Here is a 20,245-nt window from a genome sequence, read left to right as displayed (position 1 = left end):
CTTCCTTGATCTGACCATGTGACTTACGAGTTCGGTCGGATCAGTTTGGTTAGTTAAGGCTCTTGTTGACTACGTTAGAATAAAATATCCTGGAGGAATCACCTGTGCTTTCTCGGAGAGGGAAGTTTTTCCGGGTTCGATTTTGGAAGAACCAAGGGATTAGTCTCTTGTCTAGATATCCATGGGCGAGGCCCAGAGTGAGAGGCTCTGCCCTGCGCAAGAAGTGCTACTTCCGCTGCTAGCACCCTCGAATTCGTTGGGCGGAGAGGGGGCAGGGGTTGTCACACCAGCCTTGATGTATGGAGCAGCTTTCTAGGGGCCAGATTTATCCGATGAGTATTGGCAGCGAGTTGAGAGGCCCCAGGTCATGATGTTCTCCCATATGATCCGCAACAAACCATCAGTCCCACACGAGATTATCCAGGCAGAGTTTGCCGCAGCCCCGACGGTAGTGGATGCACTCTCCGAGATAGTCACATACCTCCATTGCATTAGTCACATGGATCCCCGGTGGAGGCACCCGGCCGCCGAGGGCTGCCCTGGGTTCCTCCAGACATCTAGCACTTGAGGGGCACTCTGGAGTATGGTATGCACTAGATTTCACTTGGTTCTCAGTATATGGGGTCTACATGGACGGCCTACCCCCCCTTCAGTACAATTTGGACTCCCCTTTTCTCCGGCTATCTCACGAGGATACCAATTGGGTTATCCGGTTAGATCTTCTCGGCCTCTACACACATTCCACGTGGATCACACCTCCGGAGCTCCCCAGGAAGATGCACTTCTACAGAGATCACTTCCTCACACTCACTAAGGATGGATTCAAGTAGCAGCCAGGCTACTTGAGTGTTCACATGTCCCATGCCATACGGATTGCGACTCACCACATACGGGTTTCATCCCACTGCCTCAGAGTGGAGACAGGTAGAGCTGAGAGCATGTTCAGAGCTGGGAAGCTCATACGAAGACCCAAAGAGGAGAGGATCTGCCGACTATGCCACATTGATGAGTTGATTTGGATTCTGATTGAAAGATGATGATTCCTGAATTGTGGTTGAAAGAAGATAAGTTGAACAAAGCCAAAATGAGGATGAATGGGACAAATCCCAGTGATGATATTGGTAACTAGAATGACGATTATGACTTCACCTAATCACTATGAGATTAATGGATTGTGCTCATAGATTGCTGCCGCCGTTAACCCTTGACGCAATGGATCTAATTAAGGGATGATAAATTGAAAACTTGCATAACTGAAATTCCCGTGGAGGAATGATTAGATAGAAGTTTCGGTCTGATGGACCATTATTGTGTTAAGGATATGAATTATATGTTCTAAATGAATTGTTATCTGATAATGAGTTTTATATGTTCTTCTTGTAGAAGGGATCTTTATCCCAAGATTTTGTTGGGTTGACCAGACTATAAGGAACCGCAGAATCAGTTGGATCTTAAGGGAAAGAGTTGTCCTCCAGCTACAAGATGAGGACAACTCATGTTTTTTAAGTGGGGTAGGATGTAAGATTCCTCCCTCCAGCTTTTGAGGTGTAAAGGTGTAAGAACCTCCCCTTCTGTTCTTGAAATTATTCCCCTCTCTGAAATAGGAGAAAGATCTTGTTTTACCCTGTTTTGGCCTAGAGAGAGAAAATGTCTAGATAGAGGTAGTCCAAAATTGAGATATCTTTGGATATAAAAATCCTCCTAGTGTCTTAAATGGTTTCCCCTGAAACAGAAGTTCAAAATGAACTTTCCAATGTGCATTAGGAATCAATTAGAAATGATATAAGGGACCTTAGCCTAAGGGTCTAGATTTTCAGAAATTTTTGGATTATGGTCCAATTAAGGTCCCTATGGACCAATAGGATTAATCCAAGTGTTGGAATGAGATAAATCCAAAGAATAAAAGAAAATACCCAAAAATGAGTAAATGCTCATATAAGATGAAGAGTTGACTAAGTACAAGGTTTATTAGTTTAAAGTTAAGAGATATTACTAAAAAAATGAGATATTCTGGAGAAATGATGAATTTTTGACACCTTGGGGGGAGGGAGGCGTCTAATTCACACATGTGGATGAGTTCTTAATTCAAAAAAATTGTGATATTTTTATCTCTCCTCTCTCTTGGATCAAATTGGGTCAAAATGGGAGCTAAACTGGTCTAAATCTTGTCCAAATTCAGCCAAACTAAAGCTAGAAAATTCAGCCAAATTCACCCAAACTAAAGCTAGAAAATTCTAGAACTTAGTTGGACTGAGTTAGTGGCCTCCCTCATCTATAAATAGATCCTTAGTCTTTTGTAAAACAATGTGTGAACTATACCATGCCAGTATTACATTAAAATAATGATATTTTCTATTATCTCTTAAAAATCCTCTACTTTTGGAGATATTGGAGCTTCTCTCTCTCTCTCTCTTCTCAACAGTCCTTGGAGCTTTTTTCTCAACATACTAAACCAATTGATTGGTTGGGGGCTTCCTTCTAAGATAAAGAAGCAAGCCAAATCTAGAGGTAAGAAGTAATTTCATGGTTTTCATTAATAATCTCAATGACTTCACTTCTCAACCCCTCTCAAGCTTGAGAATTTTTAAATTAATTATTTTTAATGCAAATCAAGCTTTCTCTAAGAGTTTTAATGATTAATCACAAAAACGTTAATCTTTATGCTTAATTAGAATGCTTTTTATGTATATCTCTCTCTCTCTCCCAAAGGAATAGTCATTCATGTGATGACTAATTCTTTAGCAAATGAATGCTTCTCATTGATAAATTCTTAATTCAAAATCAATCTCTAAGCTTGTTAAGCTAGAGGTTAAGAAAATGACTTTTTATGCTTTTATGCTGATAAAATTATGGTAAACTTATGATTTAATTCCATAAATTGGATTTAAGCCTAAGGATAGTTATTCTATCCTAATTGTATTACAAAGTCTTCTTATTTCTAGAAATATTAAAAATTATCAGTGATAGCAGAGCGAAGATATGGTAAAATTTTTAGAAATTAATACATAACTCATTTTTATGCATAATGTTAAGAGAGGACATCCTACCATATTCTAGGATTGGACATCCTATGCTAAAAGAATGATTTTCATCAAATTCATGGGAAACTCATTTTTAGTGTTTATGCATAAATAATATTTTTAGTGTTTATGCATAAATAATATTTTTAGTGTTTATGCATAAATAATATTTTTAGTGTTTATGCATAAATAATTAATTAAAGAAAAGAGGATTTTTTGGTAATTTTTCATTTTTATGCAAAAAGAGGAATTCCCATGATAATGGAGATCCATGTAATTAAATGAAAAAAGAAAAATTTTGGCATATTAAAATAATGAATATTTTTATTTAAAGAGAAATTTTAAATAAATTTATTTTATGTAGGGGAAAAATTTTATGATAAAAAAGGAATTCCCATGACATTTGGAATTCAATCATTTAAATGCAAAAAGAGGAATTCTCATGATATTTAAGATTAAAGAAATTAAATGGAAAAAGATAAATTTTTAGCATAATTAAAATTATGAGTATTTATCAAAAGTAAAATTATGAGTATTTATCAAAAGTAAAATTTTGAGCATTATTGGGAAATATGGATAGAATTGATTTTTGTAAATCCCATGAATATTTTACCCAAAAGAAGAATATTGAATATATTTCACTTGAGAAATTTGAGAAAGAATATGAAAATATCCATTGAGCAAAAGTACCTTTAACTAGGCCAAGCAATTGGCAGAATTTTAGAAAAGTCCCATCGGTATCGAAAATACAAAATGTTACTAAATGTGAATAGATGTGAATAAGATGCGAATGCGATGTGATAAGATGTGAGTGGATATGATAAGATGTGAGGTGATGTAAATGGATGTGGATGTGGATATGATAAGATGTGATGTGATGTAAATGAATGTGGATGTGGATGTGATAGGATGTGATGTGATGTAAATGGATGTGGATATGGATGTGATAAGATGTGGTGTGATGCAAATGAATGTGGATGTGGATGTGATGAGATGTGATGTGATGTAAATGGATGTGGATGTGGATGTGATGTGATGTAAAGGGATGTGGATGAAATGTGATGTGATGTGAATATATGTGGATGTGAATGTGAATGAATGGATGGATGTGGATAGACGTGCATGTGAATGACTGGATGGATGTGGATGAATGAGATGGAATGAATGAGATATGATGTGGATAGATGTGGATGTGATGTAATGTCGATAGAATGTATGTGGTGGGATGGGGATACAATGAATGTGATGTATGTGAATGGATGAGATGTGATGTGATGTGAATCGGGATAGATGTGATGTGAATGGATGTGAATGTGACGTGATGTAAATAGATGTGAATGGATGAGATGTGATGAGAATGGATGTGAAGGTGATGTGATGTAAATAGATGTGAATGAATGAGATGTGATGTGAATGGATGTGATGTGATGTGAAACGGATGTGATGTGAATTAGGATAGATGTGAATGGATGAGATGTGATGTGATGTGAATCGAGATAGATTTGAATGGATGAGATGAGATGTGAATGGATGTGATGTGAATCGGGATAGATGTGAATGGATGAGATGTGATGTGAATGGATGTGATGTGATGTGATGTGGATTGGGGTAGATGTGAATGGATGAGATGTGATGTGAATGGATGTAATGTGATGAGATGTGGATCGGGAGATAGATGTGAATGGATGTGATGAGAATGGATGTGATGTGATATGAATCGGGGTAGATGTGAATGGATGAGATGTGATGAGAATGGATGTGATGTGGATCGGGGTGGTAGATGTGAATGGATGAGATGTGATGTGAAGGGATGTGATGTGATGTGGATATGGGTAGATGTGAATGGATGAGATGTGATGAGGATAGATGTGATGAGATGTAATATGATGTGATGTGAATGGGTAGATGTGAATGGATAGTTGTGATGAGATTTAATATGCTGTGATTGGATGAGAATGGATGAAGGACAATAGGAATACATATGATTGGATGTGGATTAAGCAAAGTAAAGTGATGTAGAAGAATGTGGAGTAACGAGAAATTATGTGGAACAATGTGGAAAGATGAGAGTTCGTTAGAAACTGTATTTATGACATGTTTTTAAATGACTGTTTTATGTCAAGAATGCTGGGAAAGCATTTTGACCATCTTGTGAATGAGGTCGTGGAGACCAAAGTGATAAAGTTGCAATAGCTGACAGAGAGTCAACGGAGGATGTCTCACGTAGCAAGGTTGGCCGAGGTCTTGACCAGCCTCTCTGTTCGATTTAAATGGTGAGCTTTCAGTACAACAGTGGATGAGGGACCAAGGAAGCAGCCTATGAGTGAAGCGCTAGGTGACCTACGAAGGATCCTAGAGGGTGCTGACCATACGGTGCTCGGGCTCTGGGTCATCGAAGATACCCACACGTGCATCGAGGAAGAAAATTGCAATAAGAGTTAGAGTTGTTTTCTGAACTCGAGCATGGATCTGGTTGATTGGCCTTGCTGGTCCTCAACGAATGAGTCCATGGCTCTTTTATATGGATCTGTTGGTTGATCTTGCTGATCTTCAATCGAGAGTCCATCTGGACTTTTATAAGTGAATATATTTCTGGGTACTATGAGCTAGGAACTATTTAAAAGTTCCCTAAGTGGACAAGTGGTAGGCGTTCTGGTTGCCAATGATGCCATAGGTACATCGATGAAGGAATGATTGGAAATTAGAATTCAACCGGATATTTTGGAGGATCATGATCAGTGATACTATGGTTTCATTAAAAGATTATTTTAAAGACAGCTGAATCTATGAAACTGGCAATTTCATATTGGGTGTGTAAGTGGTGTGTCTATCTTAAAGTTTGCTTGAAGCGTCGGCTAGGGGGCCTGGGAACTCTTTTCCCTGGTACCCGAGACAAAACATAACCAAATTCCTAAATGGATCCTATCACTACAAAAGTTGGGTGGTTGGCTAACCCATGGGATTTGGATGGGGTTAGGCTGTGGACTGATGGACCTCTAAAATGAGACTCAATTCTGTTATGGATCCTATCACTACAAAAGGTTGGGTGGTTGGCTAACCCATGGGATTGGATGGGGTTATGCTGTGGACTGATGGACCTCTAAAATGAGACTCAATTTATTTATGGTACGATAGATGAAGTAAATCCCGGATTATAGTCTTGTTCTATGGAAAAGAATAAATGGTTGTGCCTCTGGATGAGGAAATAAGGGTTGGTCTCTATGATCTAAGTGCAAGTTTCTTCCTTGATCTGACCATGTGACTTACGGGTTTGGTTGGATCAGTTTGGTTAGTTAAGGCTCTTGACTACGTTAGAATAAAAATATCATGGAGGAATCGCCTGTGCTTTCTGAGAGAGGGAAAAGTCAATATTAGATAAAATGGAAAAAATCCCTTAAAATGGGAATGTATTTAACAAATTTGTTTTGGCCATAACTTGAACATGCAAACTCCAAATTTGTCAGACAAAGTAGATCTAGATTCTACTTTTCAAGCTCTTTCCAATGATATGTCACATGAATATGTTTTGACAAACTTTTGGATGAGTTTACCATACCCCTACTTTTTTCATGGGAATGGGATTTTTCCCACTTTATCTAATAGAGCGATGGAAGTTTTTTCGGGTTCGGTTTTGGAAGAACCAAGGGATTAGTCTCTTGTCTAGATATCCATGGGCGAGGCCCAGAGTGAGAGGCTCTACCCTGCGCAAGAAGTGCTACTTCCGCTGCTAGCACCCTCGAATTCGTTGCGCGGAGGGGGCAGGGGTTGTCACACCAGCCTTGATGTATGGAGCAGCTTTCTGGGGGCCAGATTTATCCGATGAGGATTGGCAGCGAGTTGAGAGGCCCCAGGTCATGATGTTCTCCCATATGATCCGCAACAAACCATCAGCCACACCAGATTATCCAGGCAGAGTTTGCCGCATCCCCGACGGTAGTGGATGCACTCTCCCAGATAGTCACATACCTCCATTGCATCAGTCACATGGACCCCAGAGGCACCCGAGGGCTGCCCTGGAGTCCTCCAGACATCTAGCACTTGAGGGGCACTCTGGAGTATGGTATGCACTAGATTCCACTTGGTTCTCAGTATATGGGGTCTACATGGACGGCCTACCCCCCCTTCAGTACAATTTGGACTCCCCTTTTCTCTGGCTATCTCACGAGGATACCAATTGGGTTATCCGGTTAGGAATTCCCGTGGAGGAATGATTAGATAGAATTTTCGGTCTGATGGACCATTATTGTGTTAAGGATATGAATTATATGTTCTAAATGAATTGTTATCTAATAATGAGTTCTATATGTTCTTCTTGTAGAAGGGATCTTTATCCCAAGATTTTGTTGGGTTGACCAGACTATAAGGAACCGCAGAATCAGTTGGATCTTAAGGGAAAGAGTTGTCCTCCTACGAGATGAGGACAACTCACGTTTTTTAAGTGGGGTAGGATGTAAGATTCCTCCCTCCAGCTTTTGAGGTGTAAAGGTGTAAGAACCTCCCCTTCTGTTCTTGAAATTATTCCCCTCTCTGAAATAGGAGAAAGATCTTGTTTTACCATGTTTTGGCCTAGAGAGAGAAAACGTCTATCGGAGAGGTAATCCAAAATTCAGATATCTTTGGATATAAAAATCTTCCTAGTGTCTAAAATGGTTTTCCCTGAAATAGAAGTTCAAAATGAACTTTCCAATGTGCATTAGGAATCAATTAAGGGTCTAGATTTTTAAAATTTTTTAGATTATGGTCCAATTAAGGTTCCTATGGACCAATAGGATTAATCCAAGTGTTGGGATGAGATAAATCCAAAGAATAAAAGAAAATACCCAAAAATAAGTAAATGCTCACAAAAGATGAAGAGTTGACCGAGTACAAGGTTTATTAGTTAAAAATTAAGAGATATCGCTTAAAAAAATGAGATATTTTGAAGAAAAATCTTTGATAAAAATCCTATACCATCCCGTGATTCCCAAAAACCCACAAACTTCACGAATTGATTTAGGGGGTGGCCACTCTCCAGAATACCTTTAACCTTGGCAGGGTCTACTGAGATGCCATCTTTGGAGACGATGAACCCAAGATACTCAATTTGATGAGTAAAGAAAGTACATTTTCTCTTCTTGGCATAGAGTTTGTGTCTGCGCAGCAATTGCAGAACTCTACGCACATGCTCCTCATGCTCTTCCATTGATTTGCAGTAGATTAAGATGTCATAAAAAAAAACAAGCACAAATTCATCGAAGTAAGGACGGAATATATCTTGCATTAGGCGATTGAAGGTTGCAGGAGCATTGGTTAACCTGAGTGACATTACAGTAAACTCATAGCATGAGTTTGCTCATTACCCAGCTCAAAATCAAGGTTTCCTATACAGAGTGGCGAGATACTACTTCTTTCCCACTGGCTAACTCTAATTCCATAATAAATTCCTAATGGCAAGACTCTAAAGTGGCCATGAGTTTGCTCATTACCCAGCTCAAAATCAAGGTTTCCTATACAGAGTGGCGAGATACTACTTCTTTCCCACTGGCTAACTCTACAGTCATTCTTCTAGCTGTTTTTTGACCTAAGTTTAATTTTTTGCAAACACCTAGGAGAAAGAAATGAATATGTACTGCCACAATCAATCAAAAGTTGGAATGGCTTACCGTGATGAGTGGCTGGGGTTTGGATTACACCAAATTGTTTATTCGGACCTTGGTGTTCTACTGCCACATGGATGGTGGCGCGCTCTTCTTCAGCCAAGGTCGGTTCTTCACTTATAATACATGCGGTCCTAGCAACTGCTCCTCCGCGGCCTCTGCCACGTCCATCGCCTCTTGCACCTTGGTGGATAGGGTTGGGAGAGATTATTTCAGAGCCTCAAATCATCATTGATTTGTGTGTTTAGTTTTACCAAGAGTTTTGGTGGGCACTCATGAGGTGATATCTAATGATGTTTATCAAGCACGTGCTAGTATTCTAGCATTGGTGCAACATCAAGTTTCTTTGCATTAGGAATTTTTTGGATCCAAAAAGGGCCTCCTAAGGATTCCTAATTTGAAGGGATTAGAGCTTAAAAAGCTCGGCTTAAGGGAAACAAAGGCTATGATGACCCCTTTTTTTACCTTGCCACATCAGCCATACTCCCCTAATATTCTCATACTGTCTCTCTTACTTTGACTTTTCTCATACTTTCTCTGTTCCTTTTTGAAATTTTTATCTTCACTCTCTACAAATTGAATCTTTCTTGTCAGTTTGAAATCTCCTTTCTCATCAACTCCCACCATATCTCCCTTCCACACAGCAAAACATTCTCGTATTTAGGTGGGCCCTAAAAAGTAAATTTTTTTTATTTTTTATTTTTTTATATTTTGAGATGGAAAGCCACCCAACCAATATGTATGATAAAAATAAATTTTTCCCTTCCAAAAGCTTGTAATTCAAGGGTCACGTCAGAAGCCTGTCAGGAGCTCCATAACTAACTGTCAGGTCCCCGCAACCCCATAAACATAACTAACTGTCAAGAGAACCACTACATCCATGAGATCTCGAATTTGTGGGGACCCCAAAAATTATTATTTTTTAATTTTTCTCATAAATATAATTTATTGATGAAAAACTCCATGTTAGTATATTTGTATATCAAAAATATTATTTTCTACTTAGAAAAATGGATTTGTGTTAAACGTGCAACAGCAAAGCTTTAACAGTCTCTCTCTCTCTCTCCCTCCCTCCCTCTAAGGATCTCTGTGCTTTAGCTTCTTCCTCTGCTTAGCTATGGAGCCTTTGCAACAAGCTGTGTGTGTAGCCCCTTGTGAAGCTAGAAAATGGAAGGTTGATTTACACATTCATATTCCTGAAGAGTATGGCAGCTCTAAAAAAACCCATCCTACTGATGCACAATCTGTCCAAGCTCGTAGGATAGCTAAGGAGAAAAATGTAGATCTTTGGGTTGATGGGCATGTCTATCCAGTTGACCCTCCATTAAGAGCAAACCCTCCTTTCAGCAATTTATCATCTTTTATGCAATTTGTTGGTGAAGGAGAGCTTGGCTTGTTAGGATACTGTAGAATATTGACTACAAGTAGAGCTTGGCAAACCCATATTCTCCAATCTCAATTGCAAGCATCACAATTCAGCCTTTTATAATGTCAAGAAGGACTTAAAACATCATTACATAAAATGAAAGAGATCCTCGTAGAGAATGTGGAGAAGGATGCAAAGATTCAAAGGCTAGAGGAACTTATCAAACGACTCAAAGCAATGCCAAATGGTGCTCGTTCGTGAACGCAAAAAGACATTGGCTGGTATAGAATCTCTTGCGTTTAAAGGTGGAGCATGGAAGAAAAGAATTCGTACAACAAAGTAGGTAACATAAACTTTCATTATGCACTCAGTGATTTAAACAAAATAGTCATGATTTGTGTTTTGCCAGGAATTTTCTGCAAAAAAGAGGTGTGTGGTTCTATTGAAGAGGGATGGAAGGATTTGGTCAAAGCCATTCTGAATACCAAGGATATTCTCTCAATTATTACTGACCCTCATCATCCTAAAATACGCCAAGCTGTTGTCAGCAATGTGGTGAGCGAGATTACCACCTCTATCAATTCTTCATTAATTCAACATGCTTGTGATGCGGCTGGAATCAGCATGAAAGGGTACCAAGCAATCCGTCATGCTGTAAAAGATGCATTTCTAAGACAAGGAATCACTGGCACTTTATTTCCTACACTCAAGGTGATTCACAATGTCAAGCGTATCAATAATGATGATGTGCAGAGCGAGCTATAGGATAGTTTTATCATGTTGAGGGCACACTAACATTAGACACAGGGTCAAGCAGAAAGAAAATCAAGACAACAAGTACATAATTTCACTATGATGTTTACAACAACATCTTTGTTCATATTAAGAGACTACAACAAGCTCTGGTGTAGTTCTATGGTCTTTCAGCAGAAGGTGAGAACTTGCAATTGCTACTATTCATGTTTTTTAGTAGAAAATGAAGACGATTATTTTGTTTTGAATATTGTCAATTACCGTTTATTTGCAGTTTTGGGGAGCACACTTTCATTTATGCTCAAGCTAGATGAGTGCCAAATTGTGAAAGGTCTCGGAAGCTGGAACGTATGAGCATTACGCTCATGAATGAGGCCATGATCAGTGCATGGGAAAAGACTACCAGACCAAGTTTTAGTGTGCAATCTGAGAAAGAGGTCTGGTGGCTTGGTGCATTCGAGGTACCGAAGGAGACACATGAGGTATTGACATGGATGTTTGAAAGGAATCCCTGGATGACAGATATAATCAAAAAACAAATTGATGGTGGTCAACTTTTAGATGTAGAAAACATAGGAAAGTTCAAGGTGGATTGGCATCTTGGGGGAGATTTGAAGACAATTAAATGTATGATGGGTTGTGTTCAAGGCATGACATCAAGATGGCCTTGTCCATACTGCAATGCTCAGATTGATATTCCTAGGCAGAAAAAGACAAATGGAAAAGGTATACACTGTTGGGGAAGGATGCCTCGAAAGGTCCCAAGAAAGGGAAGAAGCAACCAGAAGATGCAGTAGATCCAAGCGAGTCAACTCTGATGAGATGAAGATGAAGAATAACCAAATGCAAGATGGGTGGAAGGTGTCATGTCTCCTGATATGCTAGGAGAACCAAACAGGAATTCAAATTGGAGCCCTATCATTAATTTTCCACTAAAGAATATTCACTTTTGCACACTTCATGCATTCATGTGAATCTTCGAGATCGATTGCTTAAGTGCCATATCGATTATGCATTCACAATGCCTACACAAGAGAGGAAAGTTGTAGCCCTTGGTAAATTAGAGCATCTTTTGATTTCTCTGGGCTGCCATGGCGGAAACGTTAAAATTGAAGTGAATAAGCAGGCCTCTCGTATGTCATACAAGGTTGCTCAAAAGGTCTCCATGACTGGATCAAAGGCAAGGAGATTTTTGGAGAAGCCAACAAACATAGAGAATTCAAAGAAGACTTGGGGACTCTGGAGAGACCTGTGTGCAATCACCACAAATGTAGATTGTCCAATGCTAGCTCTTGTAAATATGCGAAAACAGCTTTGGATAAATTTCAATAACATGGTTCGCATTATGAATCAAAGTAGCACAATTGCCCAAGAATGAGTATCATTCCAACAACATATCATAGAATTCAGCAAAAGTGTGCTAAATGCTTGGGGAGAGAGTAAAGTAACACACTATATGGTAAGTTGTACAGTAAAAAAGTAAACTCGTGTTTTAACCTGACTTTTCTAATTAAATTCTATTGTCATGTATACAGCACATCGTTTATGCGCATGATGCGTATTTCATGAAACAAGTATGGATCGCTCGACATGTGGAGTACCCATGGAGAAATCACATTATAAAGCAAGAGGGGTTTATTTCAAAAATACAAGACATGGAGGTGGAGCTTTTGCAGTAGGAACACGTACAAACTATCTACAAGATATGTTCAATTGGTTTTATCACACAACCTTTGGAAGGGTATTGGTTAGGGAGCGGGCCCAATAATCTAAGCTTGTGCAAGAGGTAGGCAAGACTACAAAAAATCATGCTCGGCTTGAATGGTTGCAGACCAATACTCCCCACCATAGGCATGGTGCTGCTGGCGTGCACGAATGAGGAGACAAGGGAGGCGTTAGGTTGTGCATGCACTAGCATAAATCTAGATGTAATAAGGCTAAGAAAATAAGTTTAGTTAGGTTTTTTTTTCCCCTTTAAAAAAACTATTAATAGTTCCTTCTCTCACTTCATTTTCATTTCACTTTTTTAGAGAGCTTGAGCTCAAGATCTACGTAGACACCCACGTAAGGACACCAGCACATCACCATGTTAGCATAGTCATACATGGATATGGCATGCACCAAGAACACCGCACGTGTTACCATGCCTTCACAGAACATAGTGCAAGGCACCCAATGACCACATACTGAGACGACACCACGGAAGAGAGTGACCCCTTGGATTCTAGGACACGCCCAATGGGATCACCAGAGTCCAACCCTCCTCCCACAGCAACACCAACGCACACACATGCAAGCCCTTCTAGTGGGAGCAAGCGTGTGAAGAAGACCCCACAATGCAACCACCCCAGAGATCAAGACAGAGAGGCCAATGATGAGCAGTTCGACTGGGTTGGTGAAAACGTTCCTACATTGCTCAGCACCATAGGTGGCAAGACCCTACTACCCGAGAGGAACTTGATACACAGGTACCGCAGCAACAGGATAGGGTCCCCTACCTACCCGAGAGGAACTTGATACACAAGTACCACAGCAACAGGAGGAGGAGGATTCAGACTATGATAGAGACCAAGAGGAGGTTCCTGCAAGTGCGCGCAAGCATAGAAAGGTCAAGCTCTTCAAGCCAAGGAAGTCCCAATCTCGCCAACGCACTAACACAACACAGAGAGCTCCAAGGAGAAGGATGCACCAAGGGCATAGGTCTCTACAAGAAATCAAGTTTTATCACAGGAACACTGAGTTGCTGATAAGAAGAGCCCCTTTCGCTCGCACAGTGATGGAGATTCTTCAATGATATAGAACAGAGTTCCATGTGCAGGGGATCGCCCTTGAAGCATTGCAGAGGAACACTTAGTTGCTTATAAGAAGAGCCCCTTTCGCTCGCACAGTGAAGGAGATTCTCCAATGATATAGAGTAGAGTTCCATGTGTAGGGGATTGTCCTTGTTGTTGAAGCATTGCAAGAAGCCTCCGAGGCTTACCTTGTTGGGCTTTTTAAAGACACCAACCTCCTTGCAATACATGGAAAGAGGATTACCATATCTGCCAAGGACATGCAACTAGCTCGGCGCATTCGCGAGGCGAGCAAGACACGATCTAGAGATCTTAGATGTTAACCTTTTTTTTGAAGCAACTCTTTTGTTTCAAAGCCCCCTTTGTAACAAGCCTATCTGGCTTTCATTTGTAACATTCTGATAATTAAAATTTTAAGTTTCTCTTACAATGTCTCGGTGTCATGTTTGTTTAATATGGACTGTCTATCATGTGCCAATTTGTCACCTAAGGCATCAGAAATGCTCCTGGAGGACTAAGGAAGCTGTGCCGCCAGAACAGTGCGAATTTGGCCTCTACAAGGGCGATGTAGGCTCAAAGTTCGCACTGTTCTGGCACTTCTCCCCTAGCCACTCAAGATCATTTCTGATGCATTTATAATGAAGTTGAGCACACTAATTGTAAGAAACAGTAGTTTACAAGATCAAAACACCTTTAATCATGTGTAAAAATATAGTGTTTATCATCCAATGCATCAGAATTGCTCCTGGAGGACTGGGGAAGCTATGCCAGAATAGTGCGAATTTAGGCTTTACACAGCGGCGATGTAGGCTCAAAATTTGCACTATTCTGGCATTGCTCTCCTAGCGACTTAGGATCATGAAGTTAAGTACACTAATTATGAAAAAACAATAGTTTATAAGATAAAAATAGCTTTAATCATGTGTAAAATTACATTGTTTATCATCCAATGCATCAGAGTTGCTCCTGGAGGACTGGGGAAGCTATGCCAGAACAGTGCAAATTTAGGCTCTGCAGTGGCGGTGCAGGCTCAAAATTCACACTGTTCTGGCATTGCTCCCCCAGCCACTCAGGATCATTTCTGATGCATTTATAATGAATTTGAGTACATTAATTATAAAAAATAATAATTTACAAGATAAAAATACCTTTAATCATATGTAAAAATATATTATTTGTCATCCAATGCATCAAAATTTCTCCTGGAGGACTGGGGAAGCTATGCCAGAACAGTGAAAATTTGGGCTCTACAGCAGCAGTGCAGGCTCAAAATTTGCATTGTTCTGGCACTACTCCCCCAGCCCCTCAGAATCATTTCTCATGCATTTATAATCAAGTTGAGTACATTGATTATGAGAAACAATAATTTACAAGATAAAAATACCTTTAATCATGTGTAAAAATACATTATTTATCATCCAATGCATCAGAATTGCTCCTCAAGGGCTGGGGAAGCTGTGCCAAAACAGTGTGAATTTGGACTCTACGGCAGCGATGCAGGCTCAAAATTTGCACTGTTCTAGCATTGCTCCCCCAAGCTCCGAGGGTCATTTCTGATGCATTCACAAAAACATTGATGGTACAAACTAGAAAAAATAATGATATACTTGATGAAAATAAATTTACAAAAATTGTATTGTATTCATAATAAGAAGTGACATCATCTTTACAAAAGCTTTCTTACAATATTGAGCTTCCTTCTCTTATTATTGGGCAGAGTGTGCTCAAGGAGTGATTGGGCTATTTCTTGAGGATTCTCTATGCCTATGCTTTTGGCTATACCTATATGAGCAAGAAGCTTACCCCTAAATCCAGAACCAAAAACATCGAGGGTAAGGGATTTTTTAATCAAAACTATATGTTTGGTGCTCTGTGCCATAGAGGCTACATAGAGCACCTTAGAGAGGGCTTTTAAAAAGAAGAGAGTGAAGGCAGATTAAGGGGTGTAGTCCCTATGGAGATAATGGCGATGCCATCCCACAGGAAGTCAACCAAGATAGTGCGCCAACGCAACATCATGTCCATGGACCTTGGCCTGGTCTCTGCTGTCGCCGCCTCTCCCAGCAAATGCATCAATTTCAACCACCCTCTGCAATCAAAGGAAAAACCAAAATATTTTCCTATACATAATTACAAATGTTTCTAGGTTGTAAAAGGCCGATTATTACCTCTTGCTCAATGTCTTCTTTTGCGAAAGTGCCGGATCTATTTAAGCTCTTGTTATTTCATGGACTCTTCAATGTCTCTCAAATTTAGCTACCACTCCTAGTGACTGGATGCTTTCTACATTCCATGTGGGGATATACATTGTTTCTTGTGACTCAAAATAAAGAATTCATATCCCTCATGCATTGGAACCACAAACCATTCGGTTGTTAAGCATCTTTGACAAAGTTCCAAGAGTATTCCACTTGCATTGAAGTGAATTGTAATGTGGGTTATTTTGTGAATACCATAGCATCATAACACGTAGGTTTCACTTGCTTCATTGTTTGGTACTCATTTCCCTATTCATTCACTCACGGCCCATATCTAACTTATTTGATGAGTATCTTGAGCCTTTTAGCTCTTCTTGCTGATTCACCCAATGAATACCAAACACTCACCTCTATCCATTTTAGCAGTTGTTGGAAGCTCTATTGGGCTTATAGCCCATTGCATAGATCTAGAGTCCATTGGTTCTCAATTGGGGATGCCTATTCGAACTTATGCCAAGCTAGATAGTTAGTATCATGGGTGATTTCATGTCAATATTGGCAATCCTAGTATAGTTGGTATGTACACCAAGCTAGAGGATCTATAACTAATGGATTTTTATGATGATGTTGCTAGTGTTATTGTTGATATGTGTTTTGCTAATTTTTGCAATCTATTAGGATTCATTGTTTATGCATTGACATTAACTATTTAATTTTTGCAATCTTTTAGGATTCATTGTTTATGCATTGACATTAACTATTTAATTATTTATGAATTGAAGTTATTCAAGATTAATAGTGTATACTTATAGTTCATTTTTCCAAACTAGTTATATTGATGTTAAGGAGTTATATGTAATTTGTTGTGCGAGGTTACTAAACGAGGGGTCGCATACTACAAGCTTTTTTATTGTGTGAGGAGTCACACAGATCATGGATTGTGATCAAGCAAAGAATTACTGGTGATGTGCCCAATCTTGTTATTTATTTTGCTTCCCTATTCGTAGAGTGTGAGCATTGATTTTTATAATATCCCTTGGTGCATAGGAATATTTGTTTTATTGCAAGGTTGCACAAATCTTTGTTACTTTGGAAACTATGGTTACCTTTATTATACAATGCAAAATTTTGGAAGTGTGCAAATACCCAGATTCACTCATGTTGGGGGGGGGAGAGAGAGAGAGAGAGAGAGAGAGAGAGAGAGAGAGAGAGAGAGAGAGAGAGAGAGAGAGAGAGAGAGAGTGAGCGATTGCACCCAATATGTTATTCTTGATTTGATTAAGTATTTTCATTGAAAGCTATGGTTATGTAATAATTGTTTTATGCCTTTGTGAATTCTAGAGAGGACATCAAGTGTCCTTGGTGTGAGATTTGGGAAACAAATAAATTGCATCCAATTGCCAACCATGCCACATTTTTTCTTGTGTAAAATTTTTTCTTGATTATGAAATTGATACATGTGTATGTTTTTGAAAGAGAAACCTACCAAGGTAAAGACCTCTATTTAGAACAATGCTTTTTTCTAACTAGGGTGGTGAAACTTATTATCTTTTAGACTCCCAACCGGTTGTAACTTGGAAAAGATAATATAAGAACAAGAAAAAAAGCCCATAAACATTGTCGTTGCACCCACATATGATACTAATTAAAACTAGTTTTGGTAACCATGTCACTCTTCACTCTGTGTTGTAGAAGTTTTCTAATACATGTGGATGTTTTTGAAGGAAGAAGTAAAGACTTCTAATTCGAATAATGTTTTTTCTCTAACTAGGGTGCATGGAGGAATGTGCTTGGAAATTAAAAACCCATCTGACTAGCTATACTCAATACCCTAGCAAGGCTTCTCCACCTAAGCAAGCTATGCTGGTGTCATTTCAAGGCTCGAATTTTTTAAAAAGGGTTGACCTTTGAAATATCACTTCGAAATTTGCAGCTTTTTTTCTTTGATTCTCTACCAAGTTACAATTGAACCGGTATTTAGAAAGTATGATGAAAATGAAATGAATTAGGGCGTTTTAAAAAAATAGGTATACCACGCCCTCGATTATTGGCTTTCGCCCGAAAGAGTGTGATGATGATTGTAACCCAAGTAAGCAAAATTCTCTTGCATCTTGTTTTCTGTATTTGCAAACTACATGCATACCTCAATCTGAAATTTTAATTAAGAAGACGGTGTTGCCTCAAAATTATCTCTAACTTTATTGCCACACAAAAATGTTGTGTTTTTTTATTTTTGATCTATGTTCAATTTGGCAATTCAAAAAACCTATGCTAGAGTTGGAAACCACAATATTTGTGGGGCATTTGCACTATGTTTTGTTTTATTCTCTCCTAAGTAACAATTGAAGGTGAAAATTTACAGTCATCATCGAATATTTTGGAAGATAGGAAAATTTCAATATGTTTCTTTCATGTGGAGCCTTAAAATATTCTGAGATGTGAAGGGCACTAGAGCTTGCTTAGGTGTGTAAGATTCCTCCCCCACCCCCTTTTTGATGTCTAGTATATTTCCCTGTAATCAATCCTTCTTCAGAAATATAAAGACCTTGTTTCTATCTGTTTTAGCCTAGAGAGAGAAAAATATTCTAGAGAGAGAATATTCAGATTTTGAATATTTTTGGATAGAAAAATATCTCTTCTAATTCAGATGAGTTCCCCTGAAACAGAAATTCAAAAAGAATTTTTCAATGTGCAATTGGAATTAATTGAAAATAGCTATAAAGAACCTTAGCCTAAGGGTCTAGATTTTCAGAAATCTTTAGACTATGGTCCAATTAAGGTTCCTATGGACCAATAGCATCAATCCATGTGTAGGGAGGAGATAAATCCAACTTGTAAAAAGAAAATACCCAAAAATGAGTAAATGCTCACATGAGGTGAAGAGTTGAAAATGTACAAGGTTTATTAGCAAAAAACTATGAGCAATATTAAAAATATGACATATGTAAGGAAGGGGAATTCTTTAAAGGAGGTGCATATTTCACATAAGATGAAGAGTTGAAAATGTACAAGGTTTATTAGTAAAAAATTATGAGCAATATTAAAAGTATGACATATGTAAGGAAGAGGAGTTCTTTAAAGGAGGTGCATATTTCACATAAGATGAAGAGTTGAAAATGTACAAGGTTTATTAGTAAAAAAATTATGAGCAATATTAAAAGTATGACATATGTAAAGAAGGGGAGTTCTTTAAAGGAGGTGCATATTTCACATAAGATGAAGAGTTGAAAATGTACAAGGTTTATTAGTAAAAAACTATGAGCAATATTAAAAATATGACATATGTAAGGAAAGGGAGTTCTTTAAAGGAGGTGCATATTTCACATGCTTGAATGAGTTTTAAACTCATAAAAATTGAGATATTTCATCTCTCCTCTCTCCTCATTTAAGTCTAGTTCCAAAAAGTTAGCTTAACTGACCTAAAAATGGTCAAATATTGACCAAACTGATTTAGAAAATTCTAGAATCAGTTTGTTTGGTTAGGAGCTCAATTTTTCCTATAAATAGAAGCCTCCCCCTTGTTGAAAAATATATAGTGTTTATGCATCGTTACTCTACTCCACCTAAGCCAGAAACTGTGAATTCATTTAATAATTCACTAGTTTTTGGAGCTTCCCTCTTTCTTCAATCCCCATTAGTGGCTCCATCAACATACTTAACCAATTGATTGGTTGGGGGCCTCTACCGTGAACAAAGAATCAAGCAAGTTGTAAGGTAATTAGTGAATATTCATCTTTCTATAATTTCTCAATGTTTCTCTCTTCTCAACCCCTCTCAAGCTTGAGAAGTTTAATTGGTATGGTTTTTTTTAAAATGCTATTGAAGTTTGAATAGTAGTGAAGAGTTACATAATTTAATAAATGCTATTGAAGTTAATTTTCATTTATGTTTAAATTCTAATGATTCTTATGTAAATTCTCTCTCTCACTCAAGAAATGGTCATACTCATGACCCATTCTCAATCCAAATCAAGCTTTTCATAAAGCTTTTCCTTAACCCAAGATTAAGCTATGCTTGAGGCCAAATTAATGGCTTTTTCTTATGCTTTTAGTTTATGTATATTGATGATTCAATCCATTATGGATTAAGGATCCAATTAGAGAATCATTTTAATTATTTCCTTAATGATAAGCTTTATCCCTTAGAAAAATTGAGATTTATCAGTCATAGCAGCGGAGCTATGGCAAAATTTTTATAAAAATTATGCATAAAAAATTTTCATTCAAAGCATAAAAAGAGGACTTCCTACCATATTCTAGGAATCATCATCCTAGATTAATTGAAAGAATTTTATTATAATCATGGAGAAATTGAATTTTAATATTATGCATAAAGGATAAATTTTTATATCAAAAGTGTTATTTTTACCATTTTTATTTTCATGCATAGAAGTATGCATAATGGATAAATTTTTATATCAAAAGTGTTACTTTTATCATTTTTATTTCATACATAAAAGTATGCATAAAAGAAAATTTTT

This window comes from Cibotium barometz, chromosome 62, assembly GCF_041138505.1.
Source record: "Cibotium barometz isolate CiBa-2024 chromosome 62, ASM4113850v1, whole genome shotgun sequence".
In the NCBI taxonomy this organism is placed as follows: domain Eukaryota; kingdom Viridiplantae; phylum Streptophyta; class Polypodiopsida; order Cyatheales; family Cibotiaceae; genus Cibotium; species Cibotium barometz.
Note: the sequence above shows the minus strand (reverse complement) of the source record.